Here is a 14,222-nt window from a genome sequence, read left to right on the forward strand (position 1 = left end):
TGCTCCCAAAACAGCACAAAGAGGGTCATAGTGTGAGCCTGGACCAAATCTGCAGGACCTGGTTCTTCTCTCACACAAGTGCAAAATAAAATCACTCCTGATTTAAATTGATATAAGTGAGAGAAGAATCAGAACCATAATATCTGCCACTAGAAACATCCATAGTATTAATGGGGTGAGGACTATTGTTTTTAGTATGAATGGGAAATGTGAAAAACTGACTCCTGTACATGCCATTAAGCAGTTTCACAGACATCACCACAGATTGATTTAGCAGCTGGCTCCATGAGTATATTGCTTTACCCTGCATTTAAACTACTAGCCTTCTGGTCTCAGTCTTTAGATTCCAGTTCACTTGCATTCAGCTCACTACAAATGATTACTTTTATCTGCTGCAATTCCTATGCTGCCATTATCCTTGTGATTCCCTATTAACTGTCTCAGCTGATTAACAGGTCCTAAAGCTGTACGGTATAGTGCTCAACGCATTTTGGCTAAAGCTATCAGTGAGCTATGCAACAGATGGCATGGTTGCTCATACCCCCTCCTCACTCATCTCCCAAGATACATTTCATAGCCAGATAGTGTCTCCTCTTACTTATGCCAGTGTAATCATTGGACTTATTTCTGATTTACACCCGTGTAAATGAGAGGAGAATCAGGCTTACCATCCCTCATCTTTCCGCACTATTTGAGCAATTTTGCAGAATACCTGGTGGCTGAAAATATAATTCATTTTGCTACAACATTCTGTCAGTGCTGTGACGGGGGCAAATGAGCATACTTCACAGTCGCTGCCATGTCCTACAATGGCTTTTCAGTCACAACAAGTTTCTGCAAGTTATATAACTAACTGCTGTTGTTTCACGAGGGTTTATGATACATGCTAGTTACAATGGAGAGGCTACTGTCCACAGACTGCATGTTTGTCTGGTCAAATGTATCTTCTGCACAATGTCTTTCAGACATGTGGCTGACAAGTAATACAGAGATATTAAATCGGATAACACAATGTCACTAAAGTGAGAGGGAAACTGCCAGCGATATTCAAAATGATTTGGTGTATTTGTATTTCAATCCACATAATCAAATAAAGTTGAGGCTCTTATTTTAAGAACAACATAAATATGTAACAATAATGATGCGTAGTAATTACATAACATTTTCCATCCATAGTTTCACAGTACTTCACAAAGAAAGGTATTTCCCCTATGGTAAAGATGGGAAGGGGTGCACACAAAGATTATGATTTGTGCCAGGTCACACAGCAATTTGATAGCAGAGTTGGAGTATTTCCTATTCACTGTATTATGCTGCCTCTGCTCTATTCTAGCTACCTACAGTTCCTTATGTATTGGATATCATATTATGCATGTCAAGGAAATTTGCTCCTCCAATGTAGGCTGAGGTATTTGGTACATCTTGATGCTCTCTTCATTTCCACTGAAAACATCAGCTTGACACACAACTCTTTTTGCGATGCTTGGGGGCTAGCCAAAAGTGCTTTGTTGGCCTGTGTTCATTTTCTGCTTTGAAAGGGACACATCTCTGACATAAGAAAAAAATAGTGAGAACAGAGCCTTGTTATTGGAGCTGATTTGGCTCAAGAATACTCATTGAATGTGGCATTAATTCACCCAAACAATTTATAAGATAGACCCTCAGGGACTATACATTGGCAAAGGTCCACTAAGGACAATGGAGTGACACAGATTGACACCCATGGAGGATCTGTCCCACTATTTTTCATCCCTGTCTATGCTGGAGAAAATTGGTGTTTCCAGTTCCAATTCAGATACCTGAAATGCTTGTCTGACATTTACAGTCTACACTGTGATTAGAAATGTTATTGCATCGTTGGTGGGCATACCAGGGCTAGCTTTAATCTAGTTAGTGTGGCTATAAACAGCAGTGAAGACATGGTGGCACAGACCCCAGATCAAGCTAGTAATGCAGGTATTTACCTCGGATTCTGGGTGGGCTTGTACAGCCTGCACTGCTACACATTCATTGCTATTTTTAGCCACTCTAGCTAGATTAAAGCCAGCATGGGTATGCGTACCTGAGCTGCAATCACACCTCCGATGGCAGTGTAGCATGTACCCTTAGTTTCCATATACAAAAGCGCTGCTAATGTTTCACGTGATCCCAGTACCAACATGAGCCACCACCTCTGACCAAAACTTGGGGATACCTCTGTCCTCCTCCAGTTCAGCGCAAATCATTTTGGTGCTGTTGTGGGCAGGAATCAGAGGTGCTGCAGCAGTACTAGTCCAGTTGGTCCTCCCACTACAATCCCATAGTGCTATCTGCCACCTTGCAATGACCACAACTGACATGAATCCCTTATCAATTTGTATGGTTAGTTTATATAGGTAAAGGACTTCCTGTAAATATTGTCAGCATACATTATTGCAAATAATATGCTGCCACAGTAATTTGCAGGTTCTCTCTCATTAGCCCCTGCTTCAGGAAGCTATACTGGGAACTGTAGAATGGGCACTGTGGATAACCAAAATGCATAGATATAGCAATGGTTAGAAAGAGTGCTGTTGGGGAACACAATGGGAAACTGAAAAGCCTGTGCTGTTCCTCTTGCTTGAACTGTTTCTTCTCATAATATGTTCTCACCTGTTTTTCCCCCCCCTGCTCTATGTATTTTTAAATTAGGACAATGGTGGAGCTCAAAAATTCTGCACGCTTCCTGCGCTCTGTTTTCTCCATGTTCTGTTAATCACTAGCTATGGAGTCTGCTCCGGTGGCACTTCTTGCAGAGGTAACATCAAAACTCCCAAGGTCTGGAGGCAGTGCTAAGGACCTGCAAAATCTTCCCACAATCTAATTCTTGGGTCAAAAACTTGAGATTAGACACAGATAGTGGGTATGCCAACAAGTTTACACAAACCAAGTTGTCAAACCTCTCATTGACTTCCTTGGGGCTGTGATTTTACTCACAGAATCATTGCAGGAATTAAGTTTGTTAGGAGTGCTTAGCTGAAACATTTAACCTTGAGACAGAGCAGTCCTACGGTATAGATTTGATATCGGTAAAACAATGGAGGAAGTGGATTATGTCCCCAGAGAAAACATGTATAGTTGTATTAAGAACACATCTTGCACCACAAATTGACACTAGATTCTCTGACCAAACACTCAACCTATATTAGGGCTGATGTGGGTCTGATATACCAAGGGTACAGTTCAGATGACTGTGCTAATCCTGCCCTGCAACCTTGGGTGCTTTTCAATGTCATGCTGTAATAGCTCTCAGCTAGGTCACTCACAAACAGCTTTCTGGTACTCAAACCACACCCTGAGTGTCTGCAGCCTGCCAGCTATACCGTGGCTCTCAGCAGCCTTGGTTTATTGTAGGGTGATCTCAGTACACACAAGAGTCCCAGATTTCCCCCCCAGAAATGTACTGCCCAGCCCTCTCCTGGATAGTACAAATATATTAAGCCCATTACTCCTTTAAGGGAATAAGATGCCATTTTATTACCTTAAACAGTTACCCAAACACTTCAACTTAAACATACTGAGTTAGGGCTTGTCTACATCAGAAAGTTGCAGCGCTGGTGAGGGAGTTACAGCGCTGCAACTTTGAAGGTGTACACATCTGCAGGGCATCACCAGCGCTGCAACTCCCTGTTTGCAGCGCTGGCCGTACTCCCGTTTTGTCTCGGGTGTAGAGGATCCAGCGCTGGTGATCCAGCGCTGGTAATCCAATGTAGACACTTACCAGCGCTTTTCTTGACCTCCGTGGAAGGAGGAAGCCTCTGGTAATCAAGCTGGTCTCCTTCCCCGGCTTGCTCTCGCGTTCCCAGAACCCCGAGCAAGCAGGTCTCCTTCCCTGCGGTTTGCAGGGTGGTTCGGGGAACGCGAGAGCAAACCGCGGCGAAGCTGGTCTCCTTTCCCGGTTTGCTCTCGCGTTCCCGGAACCCCGAGCAAGCAGGTCTCCTTCCCTGCGGTTTGCAGGGTGGTTCGGGGAACGCGAGAGCAAACCGCGGCGAAGCTGGTCTCCTTTCCCGGTTTGCTCTCGCGTTCCCGGAACCCCCCTTGAAGCCGCCCAACAGCGCTGCAGTGTGGCCACATCTAACACCACTTGCAGCGCTGGTTGCTGTAAGTGTGGCCACTCTGCAGCGCTGGCCCTATACAGCTGTACTAATACAGCTGTAACAACCAGCGCTGCAAAATTTTAGATGTAGACATGGCCTCAGATAAAGAATAACACAAGTTTATTAACTACAAAGAGAGAGAGAGATTTTAAGTGAGTACAAGTAATGAGGTGTAAAAGTCAGAAAAGATAACAAGAAAAATAAAGATAAAATGCTTACTGGTATCTACTTAAGAAACTAACTTAGTTGCAAAGCAAACTTTCTCACCACATGTTACCAGCAAGGTTACTGACCAAACTCTTCAGGTCCAGACCCCCCCGCCCAAAGTCCAAAGGCTGTTTCCCTTTGTATCCCTTTGTTATCTCAGGTGCCGAGAATGTGATGGGCAGGGAGAAAGAAAAGGGAGAACCTTATGGATGTTTGTCTCTCGTTTCTATAGATTCAATCCCCCTTTTGAAAAACATTTCCAGCTGAGACCAAGGAAACAGTGTCTATGTGGAATGATGTTGCCTGATCCTGTTTGAACTTTCTTTGTTTTATCTCTCTGTTTCATGACTCTGTTTACTACTTAAGTGCAATTAAGACAAGCATGCATTCTGTCCTTTCTTTGTTTAGGACAGACCTGACTTCTGCCTGGTCTGGGTTGTAGGGTTTGAACATGTGTTAATAACATCATACAAGGAAATCTTATGACTTCACATGCAATGTTATCACACATATTTTATCAGGAGAGTACTGACCAGAAAATTATGAGTTTTCAAATGATATCTCACAAGGCATACCTTGTACGAATATTATTACAGTAGTGAGTAGGGTGTGACTACAGGGGTGTATTCTGTCACAATGGATGCTGGGAACTTTTTTACACAGACACTGGTCATGTTTTAAGATGCATTTTTTCTGGGGCATGGTGTAATATTACAGGTAATATATCATTTGACCTAAAAGCTATTCTGTTTGATAAATGAATTATTGAATAAAATATTAGAAATTACAAAATAAGAAATTACTAGCCAAACTGGGGAGTTGAGAGCTGTGGAACCTCAATATCAAAAAGAATATAAATTAAATCTGGAAAACCTGTAAACTTATTATTGCAATTTACAGCCCTGATCTTTAGTAATTGCTGTTGCCATTTAAAGCTCAATCTTGGACCTGGATTTGGATAGTATGAATATTTCTTTACTATTGCTAAAAGCAGACTTTCAATTTATAGTTTCTTCTTTTGAGTTGCAAAGATTTGTCTCTGTGAAGAATATTTTAAATGAAATTCACATGATTTGGGTCCTTAGACATCTTCAGAATGCATGCACAAGAACGGTTTGCTCACAATTTGCGGGTGTGGTTGCTGTGATGGTTTGCAGTCACTATCTGTGTATGTCACCGATCAGTAAATTGCCTAAGTCGTTATTTGCATGCAGATTTACTGTGATTGTAATGCAAATTATGGACATAGCAAATATGAAAAATTGGCTCCTCAGTTCCAGTCTCTACTAATTTAATCACTTTGTTATTATGCTCATTATGATGCATTCTAGGAAATAGAGGAAAGAAAAATAAAAGCATGTGATTAAAAACTTAGGACCTTATTCCAACCCCAATGAAGTCAATGGCAAAACTCCCACTGACTTTACTGGGGGTCGGATCAGGTACTAAATCTGTGACAGAGCCAGATGAATCTTTCTTTGCAGTCTGTGATATAACATTCCTAAACAGCCACATTTTCTTTGCTCTTTTTGTTAAGGTCAGTTGTTGCCTGTAAGCCATTTTCTTCACAACTTTGGGAGTAATTCTTTCTGCAGGGCACACTTCTCTAATAAATCTTCATGATGTTGCTAAGGAATTATTTTATCTATCTCTGACTTCTTGTTTATTATATTTAGAGTATTGCTCATGGTGATTTATGGTGGTGTGGTACATTATCTTGCCCTTTAAATAAAAGAAAGAAGAAAGGATTCCAGACAGCCAAAACCTTTCAGTTGAGAAGGCACCTTTCCTGTGAGGGTGCTTTTAAAAGGGAGTCTTCTAAAGAGAAGGCACAAAGGGCATCAAATTTGACTACTTTAGTAAGGAATGAAGACACACAGTTTTTAGAGAGTCATGGGAGCTGATAGGAGTCATGATGGAGAAGACCTGAAGGAAACAACTGCTGAGGAAGGTGTTGAAGGTCCAACAGGACTGAGGGTCTAAAATGTGACCTATCAGATGTGCCAGTTTTAACTACCTGCAGCGGATCAGGTTGCTGATTGAAAGAGTGTATACAAATGTGTGTGAGGCAGTGCTTCTGCTTTATTGCTTTGTTGAGACTTGGCTAAGCCTAAAGCTTTCTGTAGTTTTGCTTCAGCACTGTTTTATCCTTGGTTGCCATGCTGTTAGCTCTTACATGAATCACTGTTGTTATGCAGCTCTCCTTGTGCATTGGACTTTGAAGCATTGCATTGCTTTTGGCACATTGAAAACAATTTGGAGAGTTAGTTTATGCTAGTTACAAAGAAGTTTTCATGTTTAATTGTATAAGCAATACTCCATTGTTTTTCTCCTTCAGATATATTTGTAATAACTTTCTTGTTCTTTTTCTGGAGGAAGAGGAGTGAGGGGAGAGAGAGGAGTTAGAATAGTCCTGGGATTACTTGCAAGTGAGGAGATGTAAGGAAATCTTAGACAATGGAAAAAGGCAAAAAAGGAATGGGGGATGGAGAGGGGAAGGGAAGGATCAGGCTGAACTAATGAAAGGCCTGATTCTGGTGTCGGTTACATGGCTGTAAATCAGGAGTGAGTGAGGCTTCAATTCAGCATTCTTTTATTCATTTGAGATCCTAGACAGAATTTATCAATTTATTTATTCTCTAATTCACTTCACTTTTGATATTCCACTTCACTTTTACTGTGAATTTCAATTTTCACTTTGGGTAAGCATAAAGCAGTTTTTTCCTGATAGAAAGACACTTCTTTTTGTGTTTAAAAGTAAATAATTTTAAAAAATGAGGACAGGGTGACAAAGGTCTGAAAATTGTGGCCTAATTTAGTGGATATTCCTGAGGATAGTAGATGGCAGATTTATCTTATCTACCATCTAATTTCTCTAGGAATACTTGCTGAAACTAGGTCACTGTTTCCAGGCCCCTAGTTGTTTTACCTGTTCTTACAATACTTGGGCTTTTTGCAGAATGACTTTTAAGCAAAACTGTACAAAAATGTTTCATACAAAAAGCCAATCCTGTGAAGTTCGCCATTACACAGGTAGCTGAACATGTTCCCTTTTTACTAGTAGGAACCATTTCCCTAACTTGGCTTTATGCGAACATTTTCTGGAGCCAGTGGGATGGAGTGTGTTGATCTGGAGAAAGTCAAGGAGTGTGTGCAGTATAATCACTGACTAGTCTACGGTTAATTGCAGTATGGGATTGTTTAGACACTGGCAGGACAGAGCATATTCTAGGTTATGACACTGAGATGAAGGTGCAGCACAAGAAAGGCCACCTTTGTGTCTCTAGTCATAGGGAGGTAGTTAGGTCTGCCTGAACCAATTGGAACATTAGAATGAGCGGACTAAGGCTCAATCTCACAAGGAACTGAGTAATCATTGTAAAATGCTAAGCATCCTCAGCTCCCCTGGATTTTAATCTCACTGTGTTGCAGGATCTGTACTGTTCATATATGCAGGAGATTAAACAAATTGGTCTTGATGGATAACACTGTTATCAGGGGTGGAAGGTTTGTATAATTTTTGGTGGTGGTCAGAATGGGATGAAGTCCCCCCCCCAGCCCCTCCCGACACACACCACACACACACACACACCACACCTGCCTTGTAAGCCAATATATTTTTTTTAAATAATGTAAAATGTGAGGGCTCTGGAGTGGGCTGGGGATGAGGAGCTTGGGGTGTGGGAAGGAATCTGGCAGAGGGTTGGGGTGAGGGCTACAGGGTGGAGCCAGGGATGAGGTGTTCATGGTGCAGGAGGGAGCTGGGGGGAGAGGCTTTAGTGAGGAGGGCTGAGGAGGTTCACTAGGGGAAGGAGACCAAAGCCCTGAGGTAAGTGGGGAAATGGGATACCAGAAGGAAGCATGAGCAGGAGAGTGCAAGAGGGGAGGACTCCTGTCTCAGGGTATGTCTACATCTACAATTTTGCAGCGCTGGTTGTTACAGCTGTATTAGTACAGCTGTATAGGGCCAGCGCTGCAGAGTGGCCACACTTACAGCAACCAGCGCTGCAAGTGGTGTTAGATGTGGCCACACTGCAGCGCTGTTTGGGGGTTCGGGGAACGCGAGAGCAAACCGCGGGGAAGCAGGTCTCCTTCCCCGGGTTGCTCCAGTGTTCCCCGAACCCCCCTGCAAGCAGATCTCCTTCCCCGCGGTTTGCTCTCGCGTTCCCCGAACCCCCGTGCAAGCAGGTCTCCTTCCCCGCTGTTTGCTCTCACGTTCCCCGAACCCTCGTGCAAGCAGGTCTCCTTCCCCGCGGTTTGCTCTCGCGTTCCCCGAACCCCCTCCCCGCAAGCAGGTCTCCTTCCCCGCGGTTTGCTATCGCGTTCCCCGAACCCCCCTGCAAACCGCGGGGAAGGAGATCTGCTTGCACGGGGGTTCGGGGAACGCGAGAGCACACCGCGGGGAAGGAGACCTGCTTCCCCGCGGTGTGCTCTCACGTTCCCCGAACCCCCCTGCAAACCGTGGGGAAGGAGACCCGCTTGGGGGGGGGATTCGGAGAACACCGGAGCAAACCGCGGGGAAGGAAACTTGCTTGATTACCAGAGAGGTATCCTCAGATATGCTGGGATACCTGCTTATTCCACGGAGGTCAAGAAAAGCGCTGGTAAGTGTCTACACTTGATTACCAGCGCTAGATCACCAGCGCTGGATCCTCTACACCCGAGACAAAATGGGAGTACGGCCAGTGCTGCAAACAGGGAGTTGCAGCGCTGGTGATGCCCTGCAGATGTGTACACCTCCTAAGTTGCAGCGCTGTAACCCCCTCACCAGCGCTGCAACTTTGTGATGTAGACAAGCCCTCAGACTGAGAAAGCAGGACAATCAGCGAGTTATCTTAAGTGCCTATACACAAATGCAAGAAGCCTGGGAAACAAGCAGGGAGAACTGGAAGTCCTGGCACAGTCAAGGAACTATGATGTGATTGGAATAACAGAGACTTGGTGGGATAACTCACATGGCTGGAGTACTGTCATGGATGGATAAACTGTTCAGGAAGGACAGGCAGGGCAGAAAAGGTGGGGGAGTTGCACTGTATGTAAGAGAGGAGTATGACTGCTCTGAGCTCCAGTATGAAACTGCAGAAAAACCTGAGTGTCTCTGGATTAAGCTTAGAAGTGTGAGCAACAAGGGTGATGTCATGGTGGGAGTCTGCTGTAGACCACCAGACTAGGGGGATGAGGTGGACGAAGCTTTCTTCCTCAACTAGCAGAAGTTACTAGGTCGCAGACCATGGTTCTCATGGGAGACTTTATTCACCCTGATATCTGCTGGGAGAGCAATACAGTGGTGCACAGACAATCCAGGAAGTTTTTGGGAAGTGTGGGGGACAATTTCCTGGTGCAAGTGTTGGAGGAACCAACTAGAGGCAGAGCTCTTCTAGACCTGCTGCTCACAAACCGGGAAGAATTAGTAGGGGAAGCAAAAGTGGATGGGAACCTGGGAGGCAGTGACTACGAAATGGGTGAGTTCAGGATCCTGACACAGGGAAGAAAGGGGAGCAGCAGAATAGGGACCCTGGACTTCAGAAAAGATCTCAGGGAACTGATGGGCAGGATCCCCTGGGAGAATAACATGATGGGGAAAGGAGTCCAGGAGAGCTGGCTGTATTTTAAAGAATCCTTGAGGTTGCAGGAAATAAACATCCCAATGTGCAGAAAAAATAGTAAATATGGCAGAAGACCAGCTTGGCTTAACAGTGAAATCCTTGCTGATCTTAAATGCAAAAAAAGAAGCTTACAAGAAGTGGAAGATTGGACAAATGACCAGGGGGGGAGTATAGAAATATTGCTCAGGCATGCAGGAGTGAAATCTGGAAGGCCAAATCACACTTGGAGTTGTAGCTAGCAAGAGATGTTAAGAGTAACAGAAGGGTTTCTTCAGGTATGTTAGCAACAGGAAGAAAGTCAAGGAAAGTGTGGGCCCTTTAATGAATAAGAGAGGCAACCTAGTGACAGAGGATGTGGAAAACTAATGTACTCAATGCTTTTTTTGCCTCTGTCTTCACAAACAAGGTCAGCTCCCAGACTGCTGCACTGGGCAGCACAGTATGGGGAGGAGGCGACCAGCCCTCTGTGGAGAAAGAAGTGGTTCAGGACTATTTAGAGATACTGGATAAGCAGAAGTCCATGAGGCCAGATGCACTGCATCTGAGGGTGCTAAAGGAGTTGGCTGATGTGATTGCAGAGCCATTGGCCATTATCTTTGAAAACTCTTGGCGATCAGGGGAGGTCCTGGATGACTGGAAAAAGGCTAACGTAGTTCCCATCTTTAAAAAAGGGAAGAAGGAGGATCTGGGGAACTACAGGCCAATCAGCCTCACCTCAGTCCCTGGAAAAACCATGGAGCAGGTCCTCAAGGAATCAATTCCGATGCACTTAGAGGAGTGGAAAGTGATCTGGAACAGTCAGCATGGATTCACCAAGGGCAAGTCATGCCTGACTAACCTAATTGCCTTCTATGAGGAGATAACTGGCTCTGTGGATGAGAGGAAAGCAGTGGACGTGTTATTCCTTGACTTTAGCAAAGCTTTTGATATGGTCTCCCACGGTATTCTTGCCAGCAAGTTAAAGACGTATGGGCTGGATGAATGGACTAGAAGGTGGATAGAAAGCTGGCTAGATTGTCGGGCTCAACGGGTAGTGATCAATGACTCCATGTTGAGTTGGCAGCCAGTTTCAAGCGAGTGCCCCAAGGGTCGGTCCTGGGACCGGTTTTGTTCAATATCTTCACTAATGATCTGGAGGATGGCGTGGACTGCAGTCAAGCAAGTTTGCAGATGACACTAAACTGGGAGGAGCAGTAGATACGCTGGAGGGTAGGGATAGGATACAGAGGGACCTAAACAAATTAGAGGATTGGGCTAAAAGAAACCTGATGAGGTTCAACAAGGACAAGTACAGAGTCCTGCACTTAGGACAGAAGAATCCCATTCACTCTTACAGACTAGGGACAAAATGGCTAGGAAACAGTTCTGCAGAAAAGGACCTAGTGGGTACTGTGGATGAGAAGCTGGATATGAGTCAACCGTGTGCCTTTGTTGCCAAGAAGGCTAACGGTATTTTGGGCTGTATAAGTAGGGGCATTGCCAGCAGATCGAGGGACGTGATCATTCCCCTCTATTCGACATTGGTGAGGCCTCGCCTGAAGAACTGTGTCCAGTTTTGGGCCCCACACTACAGGAAAGATGTGGAAAAATTGGAAAGAATCCAGCGGAGGGCAACAAAAATTATTAGGGGGCTGGAGCACATGATTAATGAGGAGAGGCTGAGGGAACTGGGATTGTTTAGTCTGCAGAAGAGAAGAATGAGGGGGGATTTGATAGCTGCTTTCAACTACCTGAAAGGGGGTTCCAAAGAGGATGGATTAGACTGTTCTCTGTGGTACCAGATGACAGAACAATGAGTAAAGGTCTCAAGTTGCAGTGGGGGAGGTTTAGGTTGGATATTAGGAAAAAAAAATTTCACTAGGAGGATGGTGAAGCACTGAAATGGGTTACCTGGAGAGCGGGGAGTGGAATCTCCTTCCTTAGAGGTTTTTAAGGCCTGGCTCGACAAAGCCTTGGCTGGGATGATTTCCTTGGTGTTGGTCCAGCTTTGAGCAGGGGATTGGATTAGATGACTTCCTGAGGTCCCTTCCAACCCTGATATTCTATGAAAGGGTTGGGGTGCGGGCTCTGTCTGAGGGTGTGGGCCCTGGAGTGGGGCGGGGCCAGGTATGAGGAGTTCAGGGTGCAGGCAAGCTGCTCCTGGCAGGAGCCAGAGAGGAGGACTTCCCTCCCTCGCCCCCCAGCCCTACCTCCGACAGCAGCAGTGAGCTCTGGGGGAGGGGCCCCCCTCTCCCCCACCGCTAGCACACTCACCTCGCACCACTGTCACTGCACATGCTCCTAGGGCCCCTCTCAGGTCCAGGAAGCCCCCTTGCCTCCCCTGTAGTGGATGGGAGGGGCTGCCATCACATGTGTGCCTCCTCCCCTGCTGCTGCCCCTCACTGTAGCCTCACTGGGGGTGGTGGATGGGGCTGCCTCTTGCCCAGTGTACGGCAGGAGCAGTGACTATGGCAGGGGCCTCCCTATGCTGGTGGAGAATCCTGCTGGAAAAGGGAGGGCGGAAGGGCAGGGTTAGGGCTAGTCTGGGTCAGCCTGCCCTGGCACTAGTGGTTGGGAGGCGCTAGGACCCTGCAGTGGCAGTTGATGCCGGGAGCTGGCAGAGCAGAGCACAGTGCAGAGCGGCAGGGTAGCTGCCCGCTGGCCAGGTAAGCTCAGGGGAGGTGCGTGGGGGTGGCAGGCAGGGCCAGGGGAGAGACCTGTCCCCAAATATTGGTGGAGCCGGGCCCCCATGCCCTGAATATTGCTGGAGCATGGGCACCACGGACCCATATAACTTGCTTCCCCTGGCTTTTATCCAGGTCTTAGGGCTGTATGTATTGCATGATCTAGCTGTCTTAGGGCAGGATCTACAGCCTTTATTAGTACAAATAGTAATTTTGGACTGGCTCCAATGTGGAAGTATAGTGTGTTTAATATGGCATGTGAGACAGCCTAACAAGTTTCAGGAATCCTGTATAAAAAACACTATTAGTGGACACGGCCAGCTAGAGATTCAGGGGGCCTAGGGTCTTCAGCGGCGGGGGTCCTTCCGCTCCGGGTCTTCGGGGCACTTTGGCGGCGGATCCTGGAGTGAGTGAAAGACCCGCCGCCAAAGTGCCACTGAAGACCCGGAGCAGAAGGGTCCTTCGCCGCCAAATTGCCACCGAAGACCTGGAGCGGAAGAAGCTCCAGGTCTTTGGCAATGAGTCCTTCACTCGCTCCAAGTGTGTTTGGCGGCACTTAAAGACCTGCCACCGAAAACTCTCATGGGGGCCCCTGCAGGGCCTGGGGCAAATTGCCCCACTTGCCCCCCCTTTTTGGGCAGCCCTGTTAGTGGACTAATGCCCTTTGTTATAGAGTCTGCTGCTGGACATTTGAAGGGGCTGTTCTGGACAAAACAAGCAAACAATTAGTAATCCGTGTGACATTTCACATCTTTCTCTTTCAACTATCATTTTGGAAGAATGTCAAGGTCCTTCATCATTTACAATCAACTGGATATTTCTGTTACCATCAAAGCATCTCATGTTGATTTTCCTCTGGCATTATGCCTTGAAGCAATGTTCCAGTTCTCAGTTTGCTGTTTATTACAGTAAAGCAACTTTCAACTTTTTTTTCTATAGATTCCAGAATACCCCACAAAACTGTTCCTTTGATTCCTGTGAAGAAGTACTGGGAAAATGGAGTTTCCTTTGAACTACCATAGGAACCAGTTCAAAGACTTCTGGGGTATATTGGAGTGGTTGCATGTGGTACCAAATTACCAAGGTTACGTGCACACTTATATTCAGACACTTGTCCATTTTAAGTATTCACAAAGCATCTGGTGGTGCTGGAGCATGTAGTGGTGAGATGGGAGGGAGAAGAAAGGAAAGGAGGTTAGGGACAAGGTTTAGAGCCTCTTTGTGTATTGCATATCAAGGAAACAAACTCCTTCCTAGTGAACTTCCATTCAGAAACTTTCTATCCCATTTGGTTTTACATATCAGTATTTTATTACGTATATCGGAGACTGTAAAATATGTGCTGTTTGTTTCTATAAAGAAAAATTATCAGGAAATTCAATGCTGTTACAAGTGATTAGCTGTTTTTCAGATGACATCTGGTGGGCAAATCAGAGATACAGTTGGAATAGTAACTCCAGATGTAAATCTCTTCTTCCCTTAACTCAGTATGACAGTGACCAGCTCTTAAACCTCATCTACACTAAAGAATTATACCATTATCAGTACTAGTTGTAACAGTGCAGTGCATCCATGCTAGCGATCCTATTTTAGGTATACTTGGTGCTCAGCATACATGCAGTCTTCCTTGC

This window comes from Gopherus evgoodei, chromosome 6 (genome assembly GCF_007399415.2).
Source record: "Gopherus evgoodei ecotype Sinaloan lineage chromosome 6, rGopEvg1_v1.p, whole genome shotgun sequence".
NCBI lineage: Eukaryota > Metazoa > Chordata > Testudines > Testudinidae > Gopherus > Gopherus evgoodei.